The 27,420-nt window shown below is 41.8% G+C and overlaps 1 pseudogene; it reads right to left on the reverse strand.

Moving 5' to 3' along the window:
• Window positions 1-20,636: 20,636 nt before the first annotated feature.
• Window positions 20,637-21,203, reverse strand: LOC147631318 (ADP-ribosylation factor-like protein 8a pseudogene; annotated as a pseudogene).
• Between the last annotated feature and the right edge of the window lie 6,217 nt (window positions 21,204-27,420).

Here is a 27,420-nt window from a genome sequence, read left to right on the forward strand (position 1 = left end):
GGAGCTTGGCATACTTGTTTGACGCACACCTGGTGCTAGACAGGACAGATATGTGCCACCACATGCTAGAGTTACAGGTGTACAGAGTGACCCGCAGGCATTGCGGAGATCCCAGAGAGTCAGATATCCTGTTGACAGGTTGACATATAGAGATTTTGCTATGCACTATGCATATATGACATCTATGGTAAAGCATGTGGAACCTACATGCTATACAGAGGCTATTGGAGAGCATGTATGGGAAAAAGCAATGGATGTTGAGATGGACGCATTGGTCCATAATGATACATGGGACTTGGTTGCATTACCAAAGGACAAGAATGTTATTGGATGTAAATGGGTTTACAAAGTGAAGTGCAAATCTGATGGTTCTATTGAGAGACATAAAGCAAGATTGGTAGCAAAGGGTTATGCACAGACCCAAGGATTGGATTATGATGAGACGTTTAGTCCAGTGGCTAAGATGGGCACAGTGAGAGCAGTCATTGCTATGGCTGCAGCTAATGGCTGGGAAATGCATCAAATGGATGTCAAGAATGCATTTCTGAATGGAGATCTACAAGAGGAAGTGTACATGGCACAACCAGAAGGGTATGTACACCCTAGATATCCCACTCACGTATGCAGGTTGAAAAAGGCATTGTATGGTCTGAAGCAAGCACCTCGTGCTTGGAGTGATAAGATGCGCAGATATCTTATCTCACTTGGTTTTCAGATTTCTACAGCAGATTCTTCACTCTATGTGAAGAAGACACAGCATGGGATTGTTTTACTAGTCATCTATGTGGATGACTTGATTATCACAGGTGATCATGGTGCAGATGTGATGCATGTCAAGAAAGCTTTGAGTGGGCAATTTGACATGAAAGATCTTGGTGAGTTGAGATACTTCCTTGGAATTGAAGTGGTGAAAGATCATGCAGGTACTTAGTTAGTACAGCGCCAATATGCATTGGATATGTTGGCAAAGTATGGCATGACAGGTGTAAGCCTATGAGTACACCATTGGAGCAAAATGTGAAGTTGCGGGCTGAATATGGCGAGGAATTGGATGATCCTTCTATGTACAGGAAGATGGTTGGTAGTCTCATATATATGACTATCACACGCCTGGATTTGAGTTATGCTGTGGGGCTAGTCAGCCAGTTTATGCAGAGCCCCAGGAAACCACATTTGGATGGAGTGAGACGCATCATGAGATATGTGAAGACCACAGCACATTATGGTTTATTTTATGAGAGTGGTAAAAGCTTGGACATACATGGCTACACAGATGCTGATTGGGCAGGTAGCGCATATGACAGGAGGTCTACTAGTGGATATGGTTTTACACTTGGAAGTTCTGTGGTGAGTTGGAGTAGCAAAAAGCAACCTACAGTTGCTTTATCCAGTACAGAGGCTGAGTACAGAGGTGCAGCCATTGCTACTTGTGAGGCTATATGGTTAAAGAGTCTCTTGACAGATTTATGTGAGCCTCTTGATGGCAAAGTTGTCATTCATTGTGACAACATGAGCAGTATACAGTTGGCAAAGAATCCAGTGTTTCATGCGAGGACCAAACACATAGAGGTCCATTATCACTTTGTCAGAGAGAAGGTGCTGGATGGTACAGTTGATCTTCACTATGTGAAGACTGATGAGCAGGTGGCAGACATCTTTACGAAGCCACTTAGCAGGGAGAAGTTTGAGTACTTCCGGACTATGTTGGGAGTACATGGGATGAGCTTGAGGGGGAGTGTTGAGAGTCTTGATATCCCAAGCTCATCTACATCTTCATCGGCAGTACATCATGAGCTTGAGAGGGGCTGTTGAGATTCAAGCTCGATGTCAGTGTGAGCCAGCTATGCTACGTGCTGGCAGATTAGGTAGGAACATGTGTGAGACATAAATGACCGCGTGTCCAGCTGGTCATAGTGTGTGGACATTAGCTAGGGTTAGTAGAGTGTGGACACAACTCATTGTGTGTTGTGTGGATTATGGATTAGTGCATTATGCTTTGTGTGAGAGTGGACATGGCTTCCCTCTATGGTTAGGGTTTGCAATATACATTAGGGTTTGCTCCTCTGTGTGTGTCTCCTTCCCCTCTACCGTTCTTTCAACATTTGTGGCCACCATTTCATTGAGGTTGGCAATGCCAGAGGGAGTTTGATGGGGTTTTTTGTTGGGACGCCGCCTTTCAGCCGAGTGTGGGAGTTGTGTTGGGGTTGCCGCGGCGACTGGTAACACAGAGAGAGGGAGGGTGTTGTTTTGCATTTACTACCATAGTTCTTCTGGTGTAAGCTGCCGCCGCAGCAGTAGCAGAGGGTGATGTTTTTGTTGGCCAGCTGCCTATGAGTATAGAGAAGTGTGTGTTCTTGTTCAGGTTGCCGCCTCTGAGCACAGAGGTGTTGCATGTTTGTATAGCTGCTCGTGGCGAGTTGTTTTGTGGTAGCCGCCTTTGAGAGGAGACTGGGTGTTGTTTGCATTTGCTGCCACAGCTTCTCTGCTATGTGAGGTAGTGGATATATCAAGCAACAATTGCTGAGGATCAAGATGATAAACAACCTATCAATGCTAAAAGCTGGTGGAGATTGTGAAGTTGCTCGCTGCTGCAAACGCGAGGCTATGGTATTGTGTGTTTGAGTTTCTCATACTCATATTCATAAGATTGTGATTATCAGAGAAGAATGGGCTGATGCTCGTCATCTCCACCCATTATATGTGATGGCAACCGAATAACTCTGATCTCGAGCATGGTCATTTTTCATGATGTGTGGTTTCTATGATGAATGTGTGTATGAAATTGCCAGCTATCTTCAATGCTCTACTTCACATTCAACCAATGATGCAGAACCTTTTGGAATTAATTGGTGTGAGCCCAAGGGGCCTTTGTGTTACAAGTTATTTTGAAGTTGTGAGTGAGGTGGGAATGTAGATTTAGTGTGTGGATGTGTGTGTGTGTTGATGTGCACAAGGATGCCAATCACATGCTAATCTCTCCTTCTCTCTCCTATCTTAATTGATCTATTGTTTATGGCTATTGAGCCTATGTAATCAAGGTTTTCTACCCTTTTCCCTCTCTTCTCTTGGTGTGAATGTGTATTTTGGGCTATGTTTTGTGTATCTGGATGGTTGGACGAGGGTAGAGAGTTGTTTGACTGTTGATTATGGGGATCTCGAGATTGTGAGTGTGTGAGTTTCCATTTTTTGACTTTAGTAAAAGGCCCCTGTTTTGTTCTTTGAGTGTGTTCCGGCATGTGTGGGTGGGTGCTGCTATAGAGGACTGCCCTTTTTCTTTTGTGCCACAATGTCACTTATACAATGCATTGCAGTTTGCAAGCATCGCTATGAGCATCATTTACACGATGCATCAATATTCATCGCTTATGTGACACCCATTGTGACGGGATTTGCAACGCTACATTGTCACATTCAAAATCGTGGCTTAAGTGATGTTCGTCTCATCGTTTAAGTGACATGCTAGGAAAAACCTATCATTTTGGGCCCGTCGCTAAGGGGGGGTTTTGTTGTAGTGGGTTGTGAATCTAAGCAACACAACTAAGGAACAATGCAAACAATTTTAAGCGGAGTTGCAAAACTTCATTAAAAGCAGTGGGGTCAACACATGGGGTGAATTGAATATTGTGGATTGCATGGTATTCCATAGATTTCTAATGTTTTGCACTAAAGATATCTTCTATTAATGCATTTTATAGAAATGTGGATTTGTTCTCTGACTACAGCACATTGCACGCTCATGGTGCATGGTTCATGAACACATATGGCTCCCTTGACATGTGGAGTACCCAAGGAATAGAGAAGAGTTATTACCATGCAAGAGGAGTGTATTCAAGAACACATGACATGGAGGTGATAAAACTCATACAAACTATCTCAAGGAAATGTTTAATTGGTTCTTTCTCGACACACCTTTGATAGAAATATTTCAAGGGAAAGGTCCAAATTGGCCCATCTTGCCAAACAGAGAGAGAAGGGGAAGAAAGCACTATGGTGGAGGTCGAGTACAAAACCTGCACGCCATGTTGCATGGACGATAACACGAAGGAGAGTCAAAAAAGTTTGAACCCCTATTGACATCTAGGTTTTTGGTTATATGGTCTAGGGTTTTGGTCTAGGGTCTAGGAATCAGGCTATAGGGTTGGCTCTTCCAATGCTTATAAATAGCCTCCCTAGGACCCCCCTCTCATTTTCCATTCCATTGCTTCTCTTAGCGCTCCTTATCATGGCAACCATGAGCGCTGAGGAGCTTGCACAATATTTGCTTGACCTACAGCTACGCAATCTAATTGAAGAGGAGGCCACCTCTCTATCCTAGGAAGCATGCTTGGAGAGAGGGAGATTACGTTCCCACATCCAGGATTTGCAAAACCTTGGCAGTTGCATTGGTCATACTTCTTGGGTAATAATGTGTAAGAGCCTTAGAGCATCATTTGTTTCATGGTGGAATTTTTAATGATTGAAAGACTTGTTTTGCAGGTTTGTAGTGTAAATCAAAGTGCATTCCGCCACATCGTAGGTTGATGGATCCCTAAAATGAGACTCAATTCTGTTATGGTACGATAGATGAAGTAAATCCCAGACAGTCCTTGTTCTATGGAAAAGAATCAACGGTTGTCCCTCTCGATGAGGAAAAAAGCGTTGGTCTCTATGTCCAAGTGCAAGTCTTTTCCTTGACCTAACCATGTGACTTACGGGTTCGGTCGGATCAGTTTGGTCAGTGATGACCTTGACTACGTTAGAATACAAATATCCCATGGAAGAATCGCCCGTGCTTTCTAGGCGAGGGAAGTTTTTTCGGGTTCGAGTTTTGGAAGAACCGAGGGATTAGTCTCTTGTCCGGATATCCGTGGTGGGCGAGGCCCCGAGTGAGAGGCTTTGTCTCGCGCAAGAAGTGCTACTTCTGCTGCTAGCACCCCCAAATTCATTGTGCAGAGGGGGCAAAGATATTTCAAAAGGGAAGGTGAGTAGTGCCCTCTGGAGCAGGTATATACTTAGTGAGTGATAAAGGCATACACCACCCTTCTACAAAGAAATACACCACCCAGGAAGAGGCGATAAAGCAACATAAGGTGTTGTCACTCGGTTATACGGCCATATAATTGAGTGACAACACCTTATGTTGCTTCACTGCCTCTTATTCATGATAGTCTCTGCAAAGACATACACCACCCACCAATAAGAGGGGGTAAAGAAATATAAGGTGTTGTCACTCGGTTATATGGCCATATAACCAAGTGACAACACCTTCTGTTGCTTTACCCCCTCTTACTGTACAATAGTCTATATCATGAGCCACCAGCCATATAATTGAGTGATAGTACCTTATGTTGCTTCACCCCCCCTTACTCTGCGATAGCTTGTGCCACAATCTCTGGACACCTTTAATTCCACTTGTCCTCCCTCCACCTTGCCTATGACTCTCCCTGCTAATATACTCAATAGACCATTATGGGATGTGGTGGCAATGGTGGTAAGGGCATGGCACGAGTAGAGGACCAGGATATCAGGAGCATTCAGCCACATCATACTTGGACATTATCCCACATGAGTACATTTGTAAGAGGTGTACCTCCCTCATGTAAAAGGGGCCATTTTCAGGCATGAACACAAATTTCTCTTAAGTCTTTCTATGTGTACAAGTTTCTATCTTGTAACCTAACTCAACTTGAGTAAATCTTGATTAGTTCAACTAGTTCATCATTATGTTTGTAATTAGGCTTCATCCTCCATAGGATTAGATTAAGTTAATCAATATAATTAGGGTTAGCAAGTTGCGCATAGCCATTGATTAGAGTATCACGAATTTCATCATAGTATTAGAGCCTCCCCTTTCTCCTTGAGCTTCTCATTAGCGCTTCTCTAGCATCATTTGCACTAATCACATCATTTGTACTAATCACATCATTAGTGTCTCTAATCCCAATATTATCCTCTTCTTCCCTTTTGTGGCCAATCTTGCAAGGCTCCATTCTCTCTATTCTCTCTACCTTTAAGAAAACCCTTTGGGACAAATCTTGCCCAACCCTAGGTGACTCCCTTCTTCAAGAATCTTGGATGGATTCGCGTACTGTAGATTGAATTCATTGTTTCTCATACGTATGTACTTTTAGTCTATTCTCCGCGTAGACTCCAATTAGCCTAAGCCCTCTTAGGGCAAGCTTAGGGAAACTTTAAGCTACTCACATATCAAATCTTGAGCTATTTGGTCCACTGGTTGATGCACAATGAGTAGAAGAATATCTACCTTTTTCGTTGTAGATTTAGGGATATGCAGAAGAATTGATCTAGAGATTTGTGCCTGGACTCTTCCTCTCATATAGGGAAACCCCCCTATGCAAAAATTCCCATAAAAAACCTATGTGATTCACTCAATTGACCCTCCAAATTCAATCGTTGTTAAGAAAGGATTAAGACTTAATTAGTGTAATTAATAGTTCAAAGAAAAAATTGATGATACAACTTATGAGTGGGGATGGAATTTCACATAAAACACTCACATGCATTGACATCACATCATTATGTATGTTTTGCCAATTTGTAAGCAATTAGACACTGTCGAGAGTTAAACTGGTAAGACCTTTGCAATGGCGTTAGGCACTACCACAAATCTTGAGTTCTCTAGGGAAGGGTTTTACACCTAGCCCACATAAATGAAGTATCTTCTCATGCACAAGAAACTATGAAAATTAATTAAGGAAAATGCACCCACTAATCCAACTGATGATTGGAATGAAAGAGATGAACAAGCACTGTCATTAATTGGATTGCACTTGGGCACCAACCTTATTCATCACATTGGCTCCAAAACCATGGCAAAACAAGCATGGGATGAGTTAAATTTAATATATGGTACCAAGGCCAAGAATCAAGAAATCCATTTGAAAATAGAATTTATGGCTTAGAGATGTAATTTCATGAGTCATTAGTACAATTCATAAGCAAAATGAAAAGCATCATGACCCAGCTAGATGGCATTGATATACAAAGATAGGTGACAAGAATGAACTTGCCATACTTCTAAAAAAGCATGGCTAAGAAATATGGTGTACTAGTGACCACTCTAAAGAATTTACCTGAACCAACATTTGAGGGTTGTATTTCATGAAGACTTGAAGAAGAGAAGAGACTAAAGAATGGGACACAAGGAACCTCTTGGAATTTTTCGAGAGGAAGTGTGCCAACTCTTCACCCACATGATGATTATAATATCTAAGGCTGTATATATTTACATACATACTATTAGTGTATTTATAATCAAATATCACATTCTCAAACTCACAAATGTAAGCCTCTATGTCTTTTAAAAAAAAGTAATCTTCCAAGGAAGGGCACGTACCTTGGATCTTTGAATGTTTTGGAAACGAAATGTGCCAATTCTCCATGCAGATGAAATTGTGGTTATAGTATATATTAATTTATTAATATAAATATACACATATGTATTAGTGTATTTATAACCAAATACCATGTTCCAAAATTAAAAAAATTATAATGCTCGAATGTAACCCTATTCAAGCTCCACTACCTGTGTATTCTTGTTAAAATGCTATATTATCAATAAGAGTATAATATTATTTAACTTAGATTGGATTTTGTGTAGATGTGGATGAATGTGTGGATAATAGCCCAACGGCGGTTGAGCAAGGAGTCTCTTTACCCTTAGCATACCATAGATAGAGGGGTAGGGATCCCACATTAAGAGCTATTTATAAATTAATTAAATATTTATCCTCTAGATTTTGTTCAACTCATCATAAACCTTGTTTTCATTTTGATACTATGTAAGAAGAGAATTTCTCTAATTTAATAAGGTGTCCACACGTAATTTTTCATGGATCCAACCACTCTCTTATGTATCTAACTCTTACATCAAATTAAATTCCTCATTTATGCATGATTAGAGTTTACTATTAGTCCCCATTCTTATCTCCTTATTTTATATTGATTTTACCATCTCAAAATCAAACCTAAGGATTTTCACTTTATCATCCAACCTTATACTTTAGAATTTACCATTTAAACACTAGTCTTGTAATTGAGATCACAAACAAATGTGGCTCAGTCTGGTTGAATTCTATTGTTTTGGATATAATTTTTAGAAATGAATTTAAAAAGTGATGAAAATTCTTAAGTGTATCCAACTGACATAAACAAAAATTTGGGTATGATTTTTTAGTGAAGTTTGGTTCATTTTAAATCTTAGTTTTTTTCAAAAGCCACATAAGTGCTCAAAAATTTTCAAGATGCACAATTTTGAGGGTTTGAAATAGTTGTCATCTTTTATCTTACTGATGTCGTAACTATATGAATGAACCACATATATATAGAATAAATTTTCATAAAATTTATTACTTTGCTAAAAAAATATTTCAAAAAGTGATGATATAATAACTCAAATTGAACAATATTCATCAAAAACACTCTCAACGAAGGCTCTCAAAATAGACTTTTTAAGCTATTTTTGTTCTTATATATATATTTTTAACTATTATCTTGTGCTAGGTAGAAATCCCTAAAAGGGATTTGTTTAAAAATTTATTACTAGAGAGTAATATTTTTTTACAAAAAATCTCTAAAAGCCACAAAAATGGCTTTTGTTCTACAAGACTAGTGTTAAAGTGTGCACTCTCTTCTAGTTATATTGTTTACGAAGACTAAAGCTGACACATCCTAGCGCATTTTATTTTTATATGAAATTGTTTTTGGAATAGCTCATTTATTTCTTTTATAAAACGTTTAATAATATCTTTTTATCTTTTTAACTCCAATGTGTGTAGGGGAATGCTCACGTGTATATGTACACATGGAAAAACTCGAATTAAATTTATCCAACTTGGCTAGTTTATTAAATTTTATTTTTCTAATTTTATTATCTCAATGAAAGAAAGCAACATCTAGGTTGGCTTGAGATTAGCCTAACTAACTCTAGATAAAGGAAAGCTTGAGATAGTAACACTAAGAACGATGAAAAGTAAAGTGTACTGATAGTCCAAAGATATCAAAAGGTTTCAAAAGGCAAGGTAAGGTTCAAAAGGGTAAAATAGTCCTAGAGAACATGCCTTTTATAGTCTCTAGGCCCATGTGCCCTAATCCCACATCTAAATTACCCTAATCCCATGTGCCTAGGCCCATCCCATGTGCATGTGCATCCTCAAAATACTCTGTTACAAACCATCCCGTCCTAGCATGATTTTGTCCTCAACATCTAAGGGTGGTCGTGCATGAAAATACACATAAAGAGGCTATATACAAAAGCCAAAAAATCAAACATATAGTCTGTATACATATAAGTGTGGAAATGAAGATCGTGATGACATAGACAATGTAAAGGCCTCCTGAAGCGAATGGAAAGCCAAAGAGTCACATGATCAAGAACATAGATCTTGTGCCACTTGGGTTGAAAGGGTAGATTATATCTCCCCCCACCCACGAGTGTGCAACCACCTGGGTCAAACGTGAAGTAATGCCACCCCACCATCAAAAGATGATATCCAACAATACCCAGATCAAATGGAAAGGTCAATGGACTCCCATCGATGAGGCTAGACATCCCACCTGGATAAAAGGGAAATCCAAGGTACTTTAAATCCAAGATGGTGGTACTTTGATGATCTGGTGTGAATGAAGAGGCTAAGGAACCATCGTCGATGGTGAAACTAGTCATGTACCCTCTAGGATCAAGCAGATAGGTAAGGTACACATCAGGGATCCTTGAAATCAATGTCATGGTAGCTCTAGGGTTGAATGGAAAGCTCATAAGCCCGTCCACACAACCACGATGTGAATCGGAAGATGTGAATCGGAAGTCCGAAGTACCCACCAAGTGGAATCAACACTCCTAGCAGAAGTGTGGAATGGTCGCGGACACATAAGAACTATCGTATATGCCACAACTGAGATGTGCTATAGATGCATTAAAATGATGTGCCATAGATGCATTAAAATGATGTGCCACATTGTTGAAAACCATGTGCCCAAAGTGGCAAAGAATGCACCCATAGGAAAATGTCACGGACCCTAAGAACATAGGCTCCTCTTGACACCTATGGGAGCCAAAAGAACAAAGCTCGAAGTAGGCGTCGTGTAGGATCAAGTGTGAACCAGTGCCATTGTCCACTAAAGCATCACTCAAATAAAAAAAAGGCACGATCCACTCTGTGGATGTGAGTAGAATCACGATTCGAGCCATGCACTACATCATCAAGTACAAGATCCTCTATATGTGCATGATCTACCAAGGTAGAAGCATGATCAATAGGATCACCATAGACCTCATCGTCACTGGAGATGGGTAGAGATTCTACACATGAGCTACACAATGAGCTACACATGAGAGCTAAGTAAAGTCACCATCCTCAAAAACTCCAAGATCGCTAAGGTCACCCCTATAGGAATGATCTATACTGATCCATGATTCCCCTATATGACCTAGATCCCAAGATAGATCTATCTCTAATAACAATGGATCTAAGTAGATATCTAGATCAAATGAAAAGCTTTCCAGGTCCATAAGCATAATCCTCTCTCCTACTTGGTCTCACCTCAACAAAGTCATTATTTGCTATGCTCATGTGCAATGCCTGACTGGCCAAATATATGCACTAAACCCAAGTGAATGCTGCCAGGTATGCTATGAGAGCTAGGAGTAGAGATAGAATCATAGATATCCCTGTGAATAGAAGACTTAAAAGAGTAGCTTGACTCATCTAACACTAGGAACTCAGGTCTATGCTCCTCATGCACTATCGTATGCTCATACATGTGAAGTATCATCATTCCCAATCTCAAACACATTAATGGATGCATCACTAATCAAAAGATTATCCCTATGATAGTTTAATGCATGACTATGATTCTCTAGAAGGTAGGTATACATACGCATATCATCAATCATAATGCTCGGAATGCTCACTGCTAACCCTACCCTTGAGATCATATCTACATGATTATACTCACACACATCACTATCATATACATCATCATCATGTGCATATGTGTCAGTGGCATCATGTGCACGTGTATCACTATCATCGTGTGTATGTGTATGTGATACATCAATATCATCATGTGTATGTGTGTGCGATACATCATTATAGGTATGTGGGTATGATATATCATCATCGGTATGTGGACGTGATACATCATCATCATATGAATAGTCCATATCTCGAGGGACATGATCATAACTACTCACGAGTATAGGGCACTCGCTCAAGTCTCCACACACATCATCCCAAGCGAACAATGTTGAATCGTCTATCACTCAAGTTAGCCACATAAGTCAACAAGAAAATCACCATGTGTGGAGGACCATCTGGCACATCCAGCTCTCTCATTGAGTAGATGTCTGAGCTAACTAGGTAATAAACCCTCAAGCTCATACATCCATAGATGACATGAATATGCTACCTCATCATAGCATGATGTCAATGACTAGGTAATAAACCCTCAAGCTCATATATCCATAGATGACATGAATATGCTGCCTCATCATAGCATGATGTCGGTGAACAAAGATCTAAAGGTCAGAGTCTCGTGGTGCCAAATGTGTGTGAACTCGACAAATGATATGCAACACGTGACCTGAAATGGGGACCTGCCATTTTTCGAGCTAAAACCCACCAGCTCCTAAGCTAAGGTATCACAAAAGAGGAGGAATTAGTAACTTTTTGAGAAAAAATACATTATCCCACCAACATGTTTATCCAAGAAATATGGATATATTATTAAATTATGTATTTTTAACATTCTATGAAAGAAACATTAATATTACATGATGGCTAGAAAACAAGCACAATTGAATATTAGAAGTCACATGTGAGGGTGGCATGGAGAGAGACTGGCAGATTTAAGACACATGAACGTATGCATATATAAAGGAGATCATGTCCATGTAAGAGACTCCTCTCCATGCACTTAATCAACAAAAGTAGGAAGGACAAGGAGTTCATGGTCTATAGAGGAGATCATCCCTAGATACATAGTAGGATAGACTTAAGTAATGTTGCTGAAGAATGCATAAGAAATAGCTTTTAAACTTATCCTATTGTAGATATAGATGTTTATTTTAAAAAAATCATAGTAAATCATGTTTTTTATAATATTTAACCCATTGAATGTGCTCAAATGGCATTTTCCTTTCGATTTGAGTGGCTGGATAACTATATTTAGACATGAGATGTGAGAGTTATGGCAATTTTGAAAAGTAGTCCCAAGTACTTTAGCCAGCGAAAGTACTTGGGCTTGCCTTCTTTCACAAGCTATCCCAAGTACTTTCTCTAAAGAAAGTACTTGGGCTTGCTTTCTTTCACACCAAGTTATCCTAGTTCGTGTGCATGCAAAGGAGATCTTGCTATCTTAGGACTCCTCCTTAAGTACTTTCCGTAAGGGGGAAGTAGAGAGGAAAAGAAGGTAATGATAATGTAATGGAGAACATAGCCATACTAGGGACTCTTACCTAGGTACTTTCTACAAAAGTAAATAGGGAGGATATGGAGGTCATGTGTGCTTGTAGAGGAGGCCGTGCTCATAAATTCTATTCAACATGTATCCCCACTAACCCTTTTTTCTAATATGTTGTATAATTTCTTGGATAAATATATGAATTAATGTATGTAGAAAATTATAGCTCGGCATTTTTAACTTGGAGGTTTTAGCTCGATAAATGCGCATATCCCCTGAAATGGTAGCTCAATATAGATCAAGAAGAGCCATCCCAATAGAGTGTGAGTAGATGTCAGTCTGAGATAGTGTTGTAGTGATATCGACGATAATGATGGTGAGTAGCAAGGCAATCATATGAAGGATAGTAATAAGATGAATAGCCCATAACTGTGTATAAATAATCTATATAGAATCCCCAAAAAATGTGTAAAAGAAGCCCAAAACAAGTATGCATATGAACGAAGGCTAGCGAAACATAAATGCATGCGAACAAAGGCTAGAAGATCCCCAGATGTGCCCACAATGTACTAAGATCTTGTTAGAAGTCGTCTCCTATCTTTACCTAGACACCAAGGCCTCTGTTGTGTGTGTGCCCGCCCATTTTAGGTGTTTTTTTATTTTTTCTTCACTCCCCATATTTTTCCCCATTTTTCTGTGGCTTGGGTGACAACCCTGTGGTGGCAAGAGGTCTTAGTTGTTGGCCGACTGTAGCTGTATGCCTATTGGAGGTAGCCAACTATACTTGCACAGGTTGTGGACTTGTTTCCATGCAGGCCGACTGTTCACACCTGGCCGACTGGGTGTAGGGGCTAGTCGTGGAGTTCATGCACCTGTCGGTTGTCCTAGAGCAGGCCGACTAAAGTGTTGGGGCCATATAAAATGGCCCCACAGCCCCCTTGCCACATTGTATTGTATTCGGGATCTTCTTGTGTATATAGAGCAAAGTTACACGCCTATCTCTCTACTTCTCTTGTGCTCTTTATTTTCTGCACTATTCTTGCTCTAGTGTTTCTAGATTTTGTCATCATCTCTGCTGCATATTCTGACATGGTATCAGAGCCCTATGCTCTTGATAGATCTTGGGAGTTGTGCGAGCAAGAGGGGGACCATTGCATTGCTGATTGGTGGACTATTTGGGACTGTTCGGGAAGACGAGAAGCAAGAGGACGGCGGGCTGATTTGCTGGACAGCCACTTGCAGGTGTAAGTTCTTCTTTGTTCCCACCCACCTGCCCTTTTCAGTTACATCCCCGCAATGGCAGATCTGCTTGAGATGGCTGAGAGACATGTGAAGATCCCGACACTCCCCACATTTTGGCTGGACCGTCAGTTGGATGGAAACAACTACGGCATATGGAAGGTTATGATGGAATCTGTTCTCGAGTCTTACGACCTTTCTGATTTCATCGTTGTTGGGGTTCCACGGCCAGAGGTAGAGGAAGGGGAGTTACCATCGATTCGTAATAAGGACCGGGAGGCACAGGCATAGTTGTGGGATCGTGCCAATGCCAAGGTTCGTTTATTCATCTTCCTCAACTGCACCACTGCAGGTAATCAATCATATAAAGCATATGCGCTGGGCCAGAGGTATATGGCAACATTTGGCTTCTCTTTATAACAGGGTATCGCCCATGAAGAGGATTTCCTTGGAAGTACAGATTGGGTTATGAACCCTGCAAAGTCATCAACGATGCGAGAGTACATTAACAAGCTGTAGGCTCTTCAGCAGGAAGTTCTTCAGGCTTGGGAAGGAGATATCATCAGAGGATATGGCCATAACGTTGCTGTCGCATTTGCCCTCTCAGTACTCAGCATTTTACTCGTCTTTGATTACCAGTGGGGCAGGCTCGGCACCATCACATGGAAGGAGCTTGTGCACATGGTCTTGGATGTGGAGGAAAGATTCTCGAACCCTCCACAAGGCGAAGGTTCGGAGGCCTTAACTAGCCAACGGTCAAAAGGCCATAACAAGGGCAAAGGAAGGCTTCACCGGAGAAGTCTTCTGCTATTGCAAAGAAGTCCGACGCTGACTGTGAAAAACTTAAGGCAGAGAGGACCTGTAATGATTGTGGTGAGAAAGGCCACTATTGGAGGCAGTGTCCTAAGCGGAACACCGAGAAGGGCAAAGAATCCTCAAGCAGCAATCGTGAAGACTCCAGCTTTTGTGCACCTGGAGGTGATGGACACCGATGTTTCATTTTCTTCAGGCAGGGAGGAGGTTGGAGGACTCTCTGAACGGATACTCGGGAGTGGATTCTAGACAGTGGTGCTTCCTGGCACATGACTCCTTCCCGTTCAGATTTACAGGATCTCTACAAGTATTCTGGTCACATTCTTACTAGGGATACATCCACTATCCTAGTTCACAGTGAGGGCAGGTTGGAGATAGTTCTCGATGGCAGAGGGGGGAAGCATTCCTCCTATGCTCTGATGTCTCGTAGCATTCGGGACAAAGAAATTCCTGTAGTTGAGAAAGTTCTTTCCACGGGGTCCTCTTCGAAATCTAGGCAGGTGGTAGTTGATTACTTACAGAAGGAGGTGGATGTTGCACATTCTCCAGGCTTTGTGGTTCCAGATTCAGAGGGGGTGGTTTACATGTTTCAGAAGGCCTTGCGTGGTCTTTAGCACATTTCTAGGACTTGGTATCCCACCGTACTAGGTGTTGATCCTTGTGAGCAGTATGATGCCTCTTTGACTCGGAAGCAGAATGGTTAATTGATTTGGTTGATGGATACCAGATTGGACGGGAGCTTCTTGATGAGGCTGTTGAGCTCATAGTTGCACATGACTCTTTGGGAGGCAGGATTGCGTATCTTGTGGTTTCTGCAGCATGCGAAGGATCTTGGTCTCTTTTACATAGGAGGGGAATTGATGGATGGAGTCAGCCTCCATGGATGGAGTGACTCAGATTGGGGAGGAGATCTAGACACGAGGAGATCTACTTTAGGCCCAGGAGTCATTTTATGGAGCAGTAAGAGGCATCATCTTTTGCATTGTCATCCACAGAGGCAGAGTACCGGGCTGCTTGTGATGCTGCTTGTGAGGTGGTGAGGTGGTGAGGTTGGTGAGGTGGTGAGGTGGTGGGGTGGTGGGGTGGTGAGGTGGTGAGGTGGTGAGGTTGTAGAGGTTGCATGGTAGGATTGGGTTTCCACTGGTGGAATCCACGGTCATCTAGAGGCACTTTGTTTGTGAGAAGATTGCTGATGACATCTTGCTAGAGTTCTATTCGACGGAGGACAGTACGGTGGACCTCTTCGCGAAGTCACTATCTCAGCCTTTGCTCAGGTTGCACTCCAGCTCCTTGTGGCTAGTTTTACAGCCAGGAGCTGAGAGGGGGTGTTAGAAGTCATCTCCTGTCTTTACCTAGACACCAGGGCCTCTGTTGTGGGTGTGCCCGCCCATTTTAGGTGTTTTCTCATTTTCCTCACTCCCCGTATTTTTCTCCCATTTTTTTGTGGCTTGGGTGGCAGCCCTGTGGTGGCAGGAGCTCTTAGTTTTTGGCCGACTATAGCTATATGCCTACTAGAGGTAGCCGACTATACTTGCACAGGTCGTGGACTTGTTTCCATGCAGGCCGACTGTTCACATCTAGCTGACTGGGTGTAGGGGCTGGTCGTGGAATTCATGCACCTATCGGCTGTCCTAGAGCAGGCCGACAGCAGTGCTGGGGCCATATAAAATGGCCCCACATCCCCCTTGCCACATTGTATTATATTCGGGATCTTCTTGTGTATATAGAGCAGAGTTACACGCCTATCTCTCTACTTCTCTTATGCTCTTTATTTTCTGCACTGTTCTTGCTCTAGTGTTTCCAGATTTTGTCATCATCTCCGCTGCATATTCTGACATGGTATCAGAGCCCTATGCTCTTGATAGATCTTGGGAGTTGTGTGAGTAAGAGGGGGACTGTTGCGTTGCTGATTGGTGGTGGTCTGGACTGTTCGGGACTGTTCGAGAAGAAGGCTATTGAGCTCATGGTTGCAGATGACTCTTTGGGAGGCAAGATTGCGTATCTTAGATCCAGACACGAGGAGATCTACTTCAGGCCCAGGAGCAGTTTTATGAAGTAGTAAGAGGCAGTCATCTTTTGCCTTATCGTCGAGACAGAGGCAGAGTACCGGGCTGCTTGTGGTGCTGCTTGTGAGATGGTAAGTTGTAGAGGTTACTTGGCACGATTGGGTTTCCACTGGTAGAATCCTTGGTCATCCAAAGGCACTTTGTTCGTGTGAAAAGATCGTTGTTGCTGATGACATCTTGCTAGAGTTCTGTTCGACGGAGGACAGTATGGTGGACCTCTTCACAAAGTCGCTATCTCAGGCTTTGCTAGAGTTCTGTTCGACGGGGACAGTATGGTGGACCTCTTCACAAAGTCGCTATCTCAGGTGGCACTCCAGCTCCCTGTGGTTGGTTTCACAGCCAGGAGCTAAAGGGGGTGTTAGAAGTCATCTCCTATCTTTACCTAGACACCAGGGCCTCTGTTGTGGTGGGTGTGCCCGCCCATTTTAGGTGTTTTCTCATTTTTCCTCACTCCCCGTATTTTTCTCCATTTTTTTCCATTTTTCTATGGCTTGGGTGGCAACCCTGTGGTGGCAGGAGGTCTTAGTTGTTGGCCGACTGCTGCAGCTGTATGCCTACTGGAGAGATAGCCGACTGTACTTGCATAGGTCGTGGACTTGTTTCCATGCAGACTGACTGTTCACCACCTAGCCGACTGGGTGTAGGGACTGGTCGTGGAGTTCATGCAACTGTCGATTGTCCTAGAGCAGGCCGACTGCAGTGCTGGGGCCATATAAAATGGCCCCACAGCCCCCTTGCCACATTGTATTGTATTCAGGATCTCCTTGTGTATATGGAGCAGAGTTACACGCCTATCTCTCTACTTCTCTTGTGCTGTTTATTTTGTGCATTGTTCTTGCTCTAGTGTTTCGAGATTTTGTCATAATCTCCGCTGTGTATTCTGACAGATCTCACACTGCATGTGAATAATCCCAAAAGAAGCATAAGCGCGTGAACACCAACTAACGTACTCAAGGCATGTGAACAAGCCCAAGGCGTGTGTATAATTCCCCACACCATATTAAAAAGCCCCTAACAATCAAGAGTATGAAAAATGTGTAGGTGTGAAAGAGTGTGAATGGACCAAGTGTAAATGGGCTGGCCAAATGATGGGAGTGTGGAGCGGCCAGAAAGTGAGAACCCTAAGATTTTCTGGTGAGCTTGTCAGCACTCCTGTGCGAGTGAGATTCGGCCTGTCATTTCCCTTGCGCTAAGCCTGAGAGAGAGAGAGAGATGATGAAGCTATTAGCTTGACAGAGAGCCTCAAATGGGTTAGCGCTCAAGCCGGTGTTGTTAGGCAGATTGTCACCAAGACAAAACGTTGCGTAACTGTGCAAAAACCCTAGTTTACCTTTCTGTAAGAGCTACTTCTCCATAGCCATCATGGCATTGCGAGCCATGTGCATGACCACCATAATCGCAAGAGGGTAGGTGAGATTCTACTCACATTGATTAGAGAACCACACCACAGTGGGCGCATGACCCCCCCCACCTGTTCTCTGAGGCAGAATAAAGAGTGCAAGAGGATGGATCTCTCCCACTTCCAGCAATCCATGATGATGATAAAGCCCATTACAGGCTTACCAAGAACCTTAATTGTCTCACGAGCCAGTTAATGGTGTCCAATAGCTTGAGTTCTTCCTCATATGACCTTACCTTAAGGTCCTCCTCATGTGACCTTACCTTGAAAAACCCTTTAAGTAGGCTGTAAAACACGCCCACCATCGAAGAATGCAGAGGATACAGATGCCAACAAATGACAGGGTATTTAATTATAAAGAGATGAAGAATCAGCCCAGAATCAGCCCACTTAGCGGCTCCCCCCCTACTTTCACAATCCAGACTGTTAGGCCATATACTACGCTATGCCAATTAACCAAAGAGTAAATCCAATGTACATGTCACTATGCAGGCACATGAGGTAGAAGGAATATGAAGCCAAAAAGGAGATAAACCCTCTGCTCCTTAACTTCCCTGAATCACATGAGGTAGAATATGAAGCCAAAAAGAAGATAAACCCTCTGCTCCTTAACTTCCCTGAATTTGAGTCTTCACCGTTTGGCATGATTCCACAGAAGAGTAGATGTGTGGGCTAATAATTGCCTCATATCAAGACACCCAGATATAGCCATATAAGCTACCATCAATTTTCTCAACACAATCGGTATCTGTTTATAAGATTTTATATAAGACAAGGGTCCACAAATATGAAGAATGTCATATGCAGGGCCTTATTGACATCAAACTTGGGTCCACACTATGTCATATCTATGGGCTATTCACATGCATCCAATTTTTAAGAGTATTTGGGATGTGGGTCTTCGAGGAGATATTGCGATTCGAGTTTATTTTCTCTGCCTATAATTTTTTATTCACTCATTATGGAAAGCAACTCCAATGTCTAAAGGCAGAGTAACACTTTCACGTGTAACACTTTCACACAAGATGAGGTCATGAGAGATCCTCTTATTCACATGCCCGTTATTCATAGCTTTTTATGATAAAAACATGTCTAGACAGGAAGGGTTGTTAACTCTTTTCCATATAGCTAAAGCCCTCGCCTCTAGCCTAGGATTTATTCACATTATATATGGTCGTGGGGCCAATGATATATCAAAATTCGGCCACACCCACAAGTCTTGTATATATGGGTAGAGATAGGCAATGAGCATCCACTTAAGTTGGGCGATCGGGTAAAGCCCATTTCTATATATATAATTCTTGATAATGTGAAGTTTAATCATTTATCAAGTGGAAAGTTTTCTTCTTCTCTTAAGCTCTTACCCTTGTTTTGTAGGATGCATGCTTGTGTGTGTGGATGGAGTGTATTGAGTGTGTATGCTTGCTTGCTTGAGTGAGAGTGTGATTGAGCATGATTGGAGAAGAAGGTGGTTCAAGATTTCTAGCTTAACCATTACGTTTTGGAAGGATTATTTAGTTGATTCAAAAGTAGGGGTAGGGCTCAAACAAGAGGGATTGCCACACCTTTTGGCCTTTTTATCTCCAATAGGGACTTCCGTGATCCAAAACACGTGGTCTAACCACTAGCACTATGGTTCCTTGCTAGAGAGAGCAAGAAGGTTCTTGACATGAACATGTACATTTTAAAAAACATCAGCCCAATTTTCTATTCTTTTGTATAGGGCATACCTTAATAGTTTATTACCTTGAGAGGGGAGGGTAGAGAAATAAAGGTATGGTAGATTTTAGGGGGGTACAAAGTAAGAGAGAGGACAAGAAGGGAAGTAAGCAGAATGAAACAGAAATTGGCTTGATGAAAGGGGGAAAGAAGGGGATTCTTAAATTCTTTGACTACTTATAAGTTGAAGTGTGGAAAGATACATTATTTATTGTATTAGTGTCATTTTGAATTGTACTAAGCTTTCTATAAACCCAAGTAAGAATTCTTTTGTTGTCATGTGAAAGTATAAGGTATAGCACTTACCATCATGGAAGATTAGTGCATTGGTACACGTTAACACAACTTGTGTTTATTATTGTGGTTGTCATGAACACAATATAGTAGTGTAGTAAGGACTCATATGTTTCAGAATTCTTTTGTTGTCATGTGAAAGTATAATGCATAGCACTTGGCATGGAAGATTAGTGTATCGGCACAAGTGACACGGCTTGTTTTTCTTATTGTGGTTGTTGTGAACACAATATAGTAGTGTAGTAAGGACTCATATGTTTCTTGAATAACTTTCCAACTAAAAAGAACTCGAGACTTGATCGATTTTAATGTCTGACTCGATCCAAATGCAGTGCTTTGCTCACTTACAAATAAACACACGTAAAAGTTACAAGTCTAACATTATTCATTAGAACACTGAACATTAAGTGTTTAGCCAGAACAATAAAGATCATGCCTCCCAAAGTGAAGGTACTAGGTTCTAATCCACCAAAAGGCCATGATTCTAATAATTCCACTACTTTTAATGTAACAACCCACAAAAAGGCCCATGAAGTCTATTATATCCAATCTCACAACCCAAAGAGACATGAAGTGTGTACACATCCTTATAAGGAGAAGGAAGTCTTGATTCTAATGATTCCACTACTTTTAAATGTAACAACCCACAAAAAGGCCCATGAAGTCTATTATCCAATCTCACAACCCAAAGAGACATGAAGTGTCTACGTTTTGGTCTTGGGACGCTTGAGGAGCCAGTTAATAACAGTATCGATGTTAGTGGTGTTTCTGCAGGAGATCATGTAACAACTGATTTCCCTACCAGGGAGGGACGAAAGGGCCATCTGCTCAACAAGCTCTTGTTGGGAGAGTGCTTGGGGCTGTTTGTCAATCTTGTTACCAAGAACAAGGAGGGGGGTTCCCTTGAGAGACTGTTTGCTCAAGAGGTCATGAAGCTCACGTTTGGAAGTGGCGATGGCGTCTCTGTCGGCTGCATCGACGACGTAGAGGATTGCAGAGACGCCTCGGCAGTACCTTTCCCACATGCTGCGAAAGCGTGCTTGGCCCCCAATGTCCCACAGCCTCATGACCACCTTGCCCCTTGTGATCCTCCTCGCGTTGAAGCCCACCGTCGGAATCATGTCGTCGCTGTAGCCCCCCGTCGCTATCACGTTCACCAGCGACGTCTTCCCTGCACCATGCAGCCCTACCAGGCAGAAGTCCATCTCTTGCTTCAAGAACAGGCTGCGCAGGAAATTCAGAAACGCTTCCCATATCCCCATGCTTAATACGATGGTCTTTCTTTACAACAACACAACGATAAGGCTCTTTTATAGACACTGCAGGACGAGTCGGCGGGTGCTTTTTGCTTTTTGCTTTTTTTTTAATTAAAAAAAACTAAAATCCATCCGTCCATGAAGGATTTCAATCCTTCCTCTATTCTTTCATTCGGTAATCATCAACTTCATTACCCTGGTCAATTCATTTAAATTGCTTGAGGGCGAGACGAGATAAAGTATTAGCATAAGGTCACTATATATATATATATATATAAAGAGAGAGAGAGAGAAGAGGAGGAGGAAGTGGTAGTGAAGGAAAAGAAGCAACAATATATATATATATATATATATATAGAGAGAGAGAGAGAGAGAGGAGGAGGAGGTGGTGGTGGTGGAGAAGGAAAAGAAGCAACAAGAGGAGAAGAAACGGTGCACATTTTGGTCCTATAATTACCTAACTAGTGCTAAATTAGGGAGGTAGAGTCAAAGTTTTGAGTCCAAACATTGAAGCATTTCCACTCTTATTAATGATGGTTGAGTGTTGTGAGCACTATCATACTCATTCAGATTTATCATCAATATGCTTGTCGCTAATAAATATGCTAACTTTGTTCATTGTTATTGTTGTTAATGATAAATTGTAGTCGTCGTCAATGAAGAGTGGAGGGGGCCTTGGGTGTTGGTTGTAGGAGTACATCTGGCCACCTAGTTATCTCACATGGTACACACTCTTGGAAGAAGGAGGACGTGTTCAAATATGTCTATAAAAACTATTTCTCCTCAAAAGAGGGGGAGATTTAAAGACACACCCCTAGTGTCAATATCTTCAAAAAAAAAAAGCAAATGTTGAATGACACTACATGTCATTATTTTATTGCTTTTTACGTCACAACTTGTGATGTTATTTTAAAGTTGCAAAATTATATTAGTAAGAAAAACACACTCTTGCATTTACAATATGTGCTCTACCTATTCTCAATGGAGTTAACAACCGGACACAGACGTCAAGACTCAGAAACATAACAGGATGACTCATGTACAATGAAGCTAAAACCCAAAAAGGCAACAGTCTTGCCAATATATATATATATATATATATATGCTAAGAAGAGCAATGATACAAAAATGGCAACCAGCCTCTACAAGGCTCAGGACTCATCTTTTTATACTACTTGCTTGCTGCATCTGTCAGTACTAAGATTTCTTATGGATGGTAAGATGCACCAATGAGGCATCGAGGAGACGCTGCTGAGTAATAATGACCTTTTAGTAGCTACCATCCGGCTAGTGGTGCTAACTTGCAGTTGTGGCAGGGTGGCTATCCGGCTAATACTGTGCAGTCATTATTCCACGCTTGCCCTTAGCCTACGGCTAACACTTGGCATGCTCGATGGGTTGGATTCCCAATCTAATGACTCAAACCCAAAACAGTTTCTGGAATGTTAGCTGCCTCTTATGTTATGGAGGAGTTTTGGTCATGGTCTTGGCAGCTACACCTTAGACTTCGGGATACAAAAGGTGGAATTTGAAGGATACCTTCCATGAGATGAATTCCAGGGATTGATTCCCAGAAGTGGACATGGGGAAGAAACCTCCCGAGGTAGTACTGACTTCTTCCCATGTTGCTTGACTAGTGGGGTGGATGTCGTTGCTTGCTTGGTGCTTGTCGCTTTGCTAGTCATTGTTGGAAGACATCATGATGTTGAATAGCCGATCTTGTAGTTGGTCATAGTGCTTTTGGAGGGCCGTGGAATATTCTTCCAATGCTTTCAATAGCTATAGCCTTCTTATGTTGGTCGGTGAGGGGATGCTCTCTTCTAGGCTGAGGTGAGGATGGCTCTGCCTCTTCTAGTGATATACCCACTACATCTGGTAGGAGTGCCGAGATGTGCGGCAAAGGTGTTGCCCATGATCCTTGAATATGTGCCTTCTTATGTCATTATCCTTTGAAGATTGTAGTGGTGTTGGTACCTTCAGAACCATACTGTCTTCTTTGAACTGTTCGGCTGGGTATCATTGGTAATGCATCTTCCTCGTGCCAGGTTGGTGGTTTCTTTGGACTTTCCTTTCATGGTAACTATCTTTGTCCCTCAAAATTTGATTGTCGAGGTATCCAAGAGTGAGTTTTTGTACTTCATGCCTTGATCTCTAGTGAGGTGAGAAAAATGGTTTTCTCTCTGGTTGCTGGTGGCTTGTCCCTTTGTTGTAAAAGGATACTGGCTGGTATCCCTTGATGGTTGTCCTTCATCGATGAAACTACTTCAAGATTGTGGATGGGCTTCATAAGTTGTGGGCTTCCTTTTGGGGTGATGGTAACTATGGTCTGGGAGAAGAATAGAAGGAGCTATGGGCTCTGGGCGATGGGAAGTGTGGGGTTCTTTAGGGGGGGATGAGTGTACATTCAAGTGGTACTTTAGTTGTAGTTTTGGGGATGGGATTTTCTAGAGTGGGAAGGTTGCTCTTGGGGATATAGGTGGTATTCTTCATGACTGTGTGCAGAGCAGATGGAAGGGAAGAGAGAGTGTAGAGGATGGTTGGAGGCGAGGGCTTAGAGCTTGCAGTGAAAGGGGTTACTGTATGCAAACAAACAAAGACAGTTGTATTAGTTGTATCATGTGGGGGTTTAAAAAGAGTTACCATGTAGGATTGGCAGGGAGTGAATGTCGATTCTTGATGGCACTGCATTATGTCGGTGAGTGCTTGAGGTGGATCTTTCATGACTGTTGGGAGAGGAGTGACGTTGTGGAGGTGATGGACGCCCAAGTAGTGGATTAGTCGGGTTATCGCATAGATGACTGGATTTGGTGGCATTGGCATGTGGTAGGGCCATAAGCGGTAGCCATTGACTAACTTCTAAAACCGTTGACCATTGGTGTGCCAAGAAGGAAAGTGCCATCATAGAATTTTTTGATAATTAGAATGGTCCTATCCATCGGAGCTTTAATTTTTTGGGATGGGGGCCCATTCAAGACTAGAATAAGAGAATTGGATCTTCTTCTTTGAATATCCAGGATTTGGAGAGTGAGGGTCACGCATTTCTTCCTTCTCTTCTAGATGACCTTGGTGACGAAAAAACTTTGGAAGCATGTTTCATCCAAGGCAAGGAGTTGATCCAAGTGATGTTGTAGGGATTCTTCTGGGGTTAACTTTTTTGAAATAGCAATGCAGAGACTTGGTACTAAGAATTCCATTGGGATCACTGCTTCTATGCCATGTACTAATTTGAATTGAGTCATTTCGGTAGAGACTTTGTATGCTGTGCGGAAAGCCCATAACGCTAAATATAGCTTTTCATCCCAATCATTGTGATTTGATTGACCAATTTTGTGAGAATCTTCTTGAGAATGTTATTGATCGATTTAGCTTGACCATTGGCTTGGGGATAGTACATTGTGGATCTTTTATGGATGATGAGATGTTGGGTGACCAGTTGTTTGATGACATCATTTGACAAAGTGTTTGCCTTGGTCACCAATCAACTCGATGGGACATCCGAAAGCGAGTGGTGATGATCATCTCATAGAGAAATTTGGCAGTTGATTGTGGAGTGTTATGCCAGAGAGCACGAGCTTCTACCCACTTAGTGCTATAATATGTGGCTACTAGGATATACTTGTGAGACCGGTGAAACGGGCTAGAGGCTTGAATGGCCCAACAAAGTCGAGGCCCCATTTCTGGAATGGTTCTAATGGGAGTACTAGATTGTGTGGCATTTTGTCCCTATCTGCATGTTGGCTAGTCAAGACGTTGACAAAGTCACACTGTTTGGCCCAATTGTAGGCATCACCAAGTATTGTGGGCTACCAAAGTCCTACTTGGAGGATTTTCCTTCCAGTGATATCTCTAGTGAATTGTCCTCCGCTAATCCTTTGATGTGCTTCTCTTAGCATAGCTTCCTACTCATGTGGTGGTATGCATCTTCAGAGTACTTGGTCAATCCCTTTCTTGTATAGCTGACCAGCTATGATTTGTAAATTCTTACTGCAAAGAGCAATCCGCTTTTGCTGATCCCTGGACAAATCATTGTCCATTAGACTTGTGGCAATGAATGTTAGCATTTCATCATATCATGTTTGAGGAATTGGGATGATTGCATCAGTTGTGAATATCCCGGCATCCGGCAGGTCATCTGCTACTCCAGTTGGGGCTTCTCCGACGGACTCCAAGCGGGAAAGATAGTCCACCATTGTATGATTGGCACTTGGTGTGTGGACTATTGTGAAGTTCAATTCTTAGAGTATTAGTATCCATCTAGCCAATCTTCCTACTATACTCTGCTTATCTACCAAGTACAATAAGGGAGAGTGATCAACATGGAAGGTAAATTTATTACCCAAAGCAATAGTACCTAAACTTTGTAACTAAGTAGATCATACCCAAGGCTTCCCTATGTGTGGTGGAATAGTTCCGCTCAACATCAAAGAGCCTTTGATTGGCATAGTAGACAGGCCGAAACCATTTCTTCTCTGCTTATTATGCTACATTAGAGGCGAAGACATGAAATGGCAGTTCCCAATTTGGGGCTTGGACAATGGTGGGTGCACTGGATAGCATAAGCTTGAGGTGCCGGAATGCAATGTCGCATTCCGGTGTCCAATTGAAAGACGTTTTTTTAGATGAACCATCTGTTGATTCAAAGGGACTGCTACATGGGCGAGGTATCTAAGCATTCTTCCATGCCATCTTACTTGTCCCAAAAACCTTCTCAACTCTTTGTCATTTGTTGGAGTTCAGGCTTTGCGGATCACCTCGACCTTATCTGGGTCGACTGCTATTCCTTGTTTAGAAATGATGTGGCCTCTGATCGCATTCCACTCTAGATGGCAAAAGCACATTTTGTTGGATTCAGGCTTAATCTGGAAAGTCTACATTTTGCCAAATAGACCTGTAGATGCATCATATGTTGAGATATTTTACCAAAAACACTAAAGCCATCAATGAATACCCTCATAAAGGAGGTGAGAAAATCAGAAAGTATTTCCTAAACCATGCACTGAAATGTAGCAGGAGCTTTCTTCAGACCAAAGGTCATGACATTTGATGCAAAGGCTCCTCATTCTGTGATGAAGGTGGTCTTCTACCTATCTTCCGGGGCCATTTTAACCTTGTTGTATCCACTGAACCCATCTAGGAATGAGTATATCTCATGGCCTACCACTACCTCTGTAAGATTCCTCCCTCTGGCTTTTAAGGTGTGCAGGTGTAAAAACCTCCCCTTCTGATCTTATAATTATTCCCCTCTCTGAAATAAAAGAAAGATCCTATTTTCCCCTATTTTGGCCTAGAGAGAGAAAATATCTAGAGAGAGATAATTCAAAATTGAGGTATTTTTGGATATAAAAATCCTCCTAGTGTCTAAAATGGTTTCCCCTGAATTAGATATTCAAAAAGAAATTTCCAATGTGCAATTGGAATAAATTAAAATCAGGTAAAAAGGACCTTAGCCTAAGGGTCCAGCTTTTCTGAAATTTTTGAATTAAGGTTCCTATGGACCAATTAGATTAATCCAAATGTAGGGAGGAGATAAATTGAAGAATAAAAGGAAATCCCCCCAAAAATGAGTAAATACTCACATAAGATGAAGAGTTGACTAAGGGGACAAGGTTATTAGTTAAAAAAGAAGAGATATTTAGAAGAAATGATGCATTTTTGACACCTCAGTGTGGGGGAATTCCCCTCATGAAGGAGGCACCTATTTCACATGTGTGGTTGAGTTTTAAACTCACAAATAATGAGATATTTCATCTCTCCTCTCTCTTGCTTCAACTAGATCCAAAAAGTAAGCTAAACTAACCTAAAAATGGTCAAAAATTGACCAAACTGATCTGAAAAAATCTAGAATCGGTTTGCTTGGTTATAGGCTCACTTTTTCATATAAATAAAGCCTCCCCCTTTGTAAATGGTTAATAGTGTTTTATGCACTGTTACTCTACTCCTCCCTAGAGCCAAAAACAGTGAATTTATTGATAATTCATTAGTTTTTGACCATTTTCTCTTCAAAAGAATTGGTGGCCACTCTTGTTGCAAACAAGAGTAGATCCCTCAAACCATCAAGCCAAAGAAAAGCTCACAAAAATTCATGTAAGCTAGAAATCCTACTTTTCCTTTATTCCATTTAATGGTTTTCTAATTTTTATTTTCTTTAAAATGAAAAATGGTGCTATGCCTTGTTGGAAAGGCTTTCCCCCTCTCTTCATTCTTGAATTCAGCCTTTCTTTATCCTAGATGT

The sequence above is a fragment of the Cibotium barometz genome, chromosome 15 (assembly GCF_041138505.1).
Source record: "Cibotium barometz isolate CiBa-2024 chromosome 15, ASM4113850v1, whole genome shotgun sequence".
NCBI lineage: Eukaryota > Viridiplantae > Streptophyta > Polypodiopsida > Cyatheales > Cibotiaceae > Cibotium > Cibotium barometz.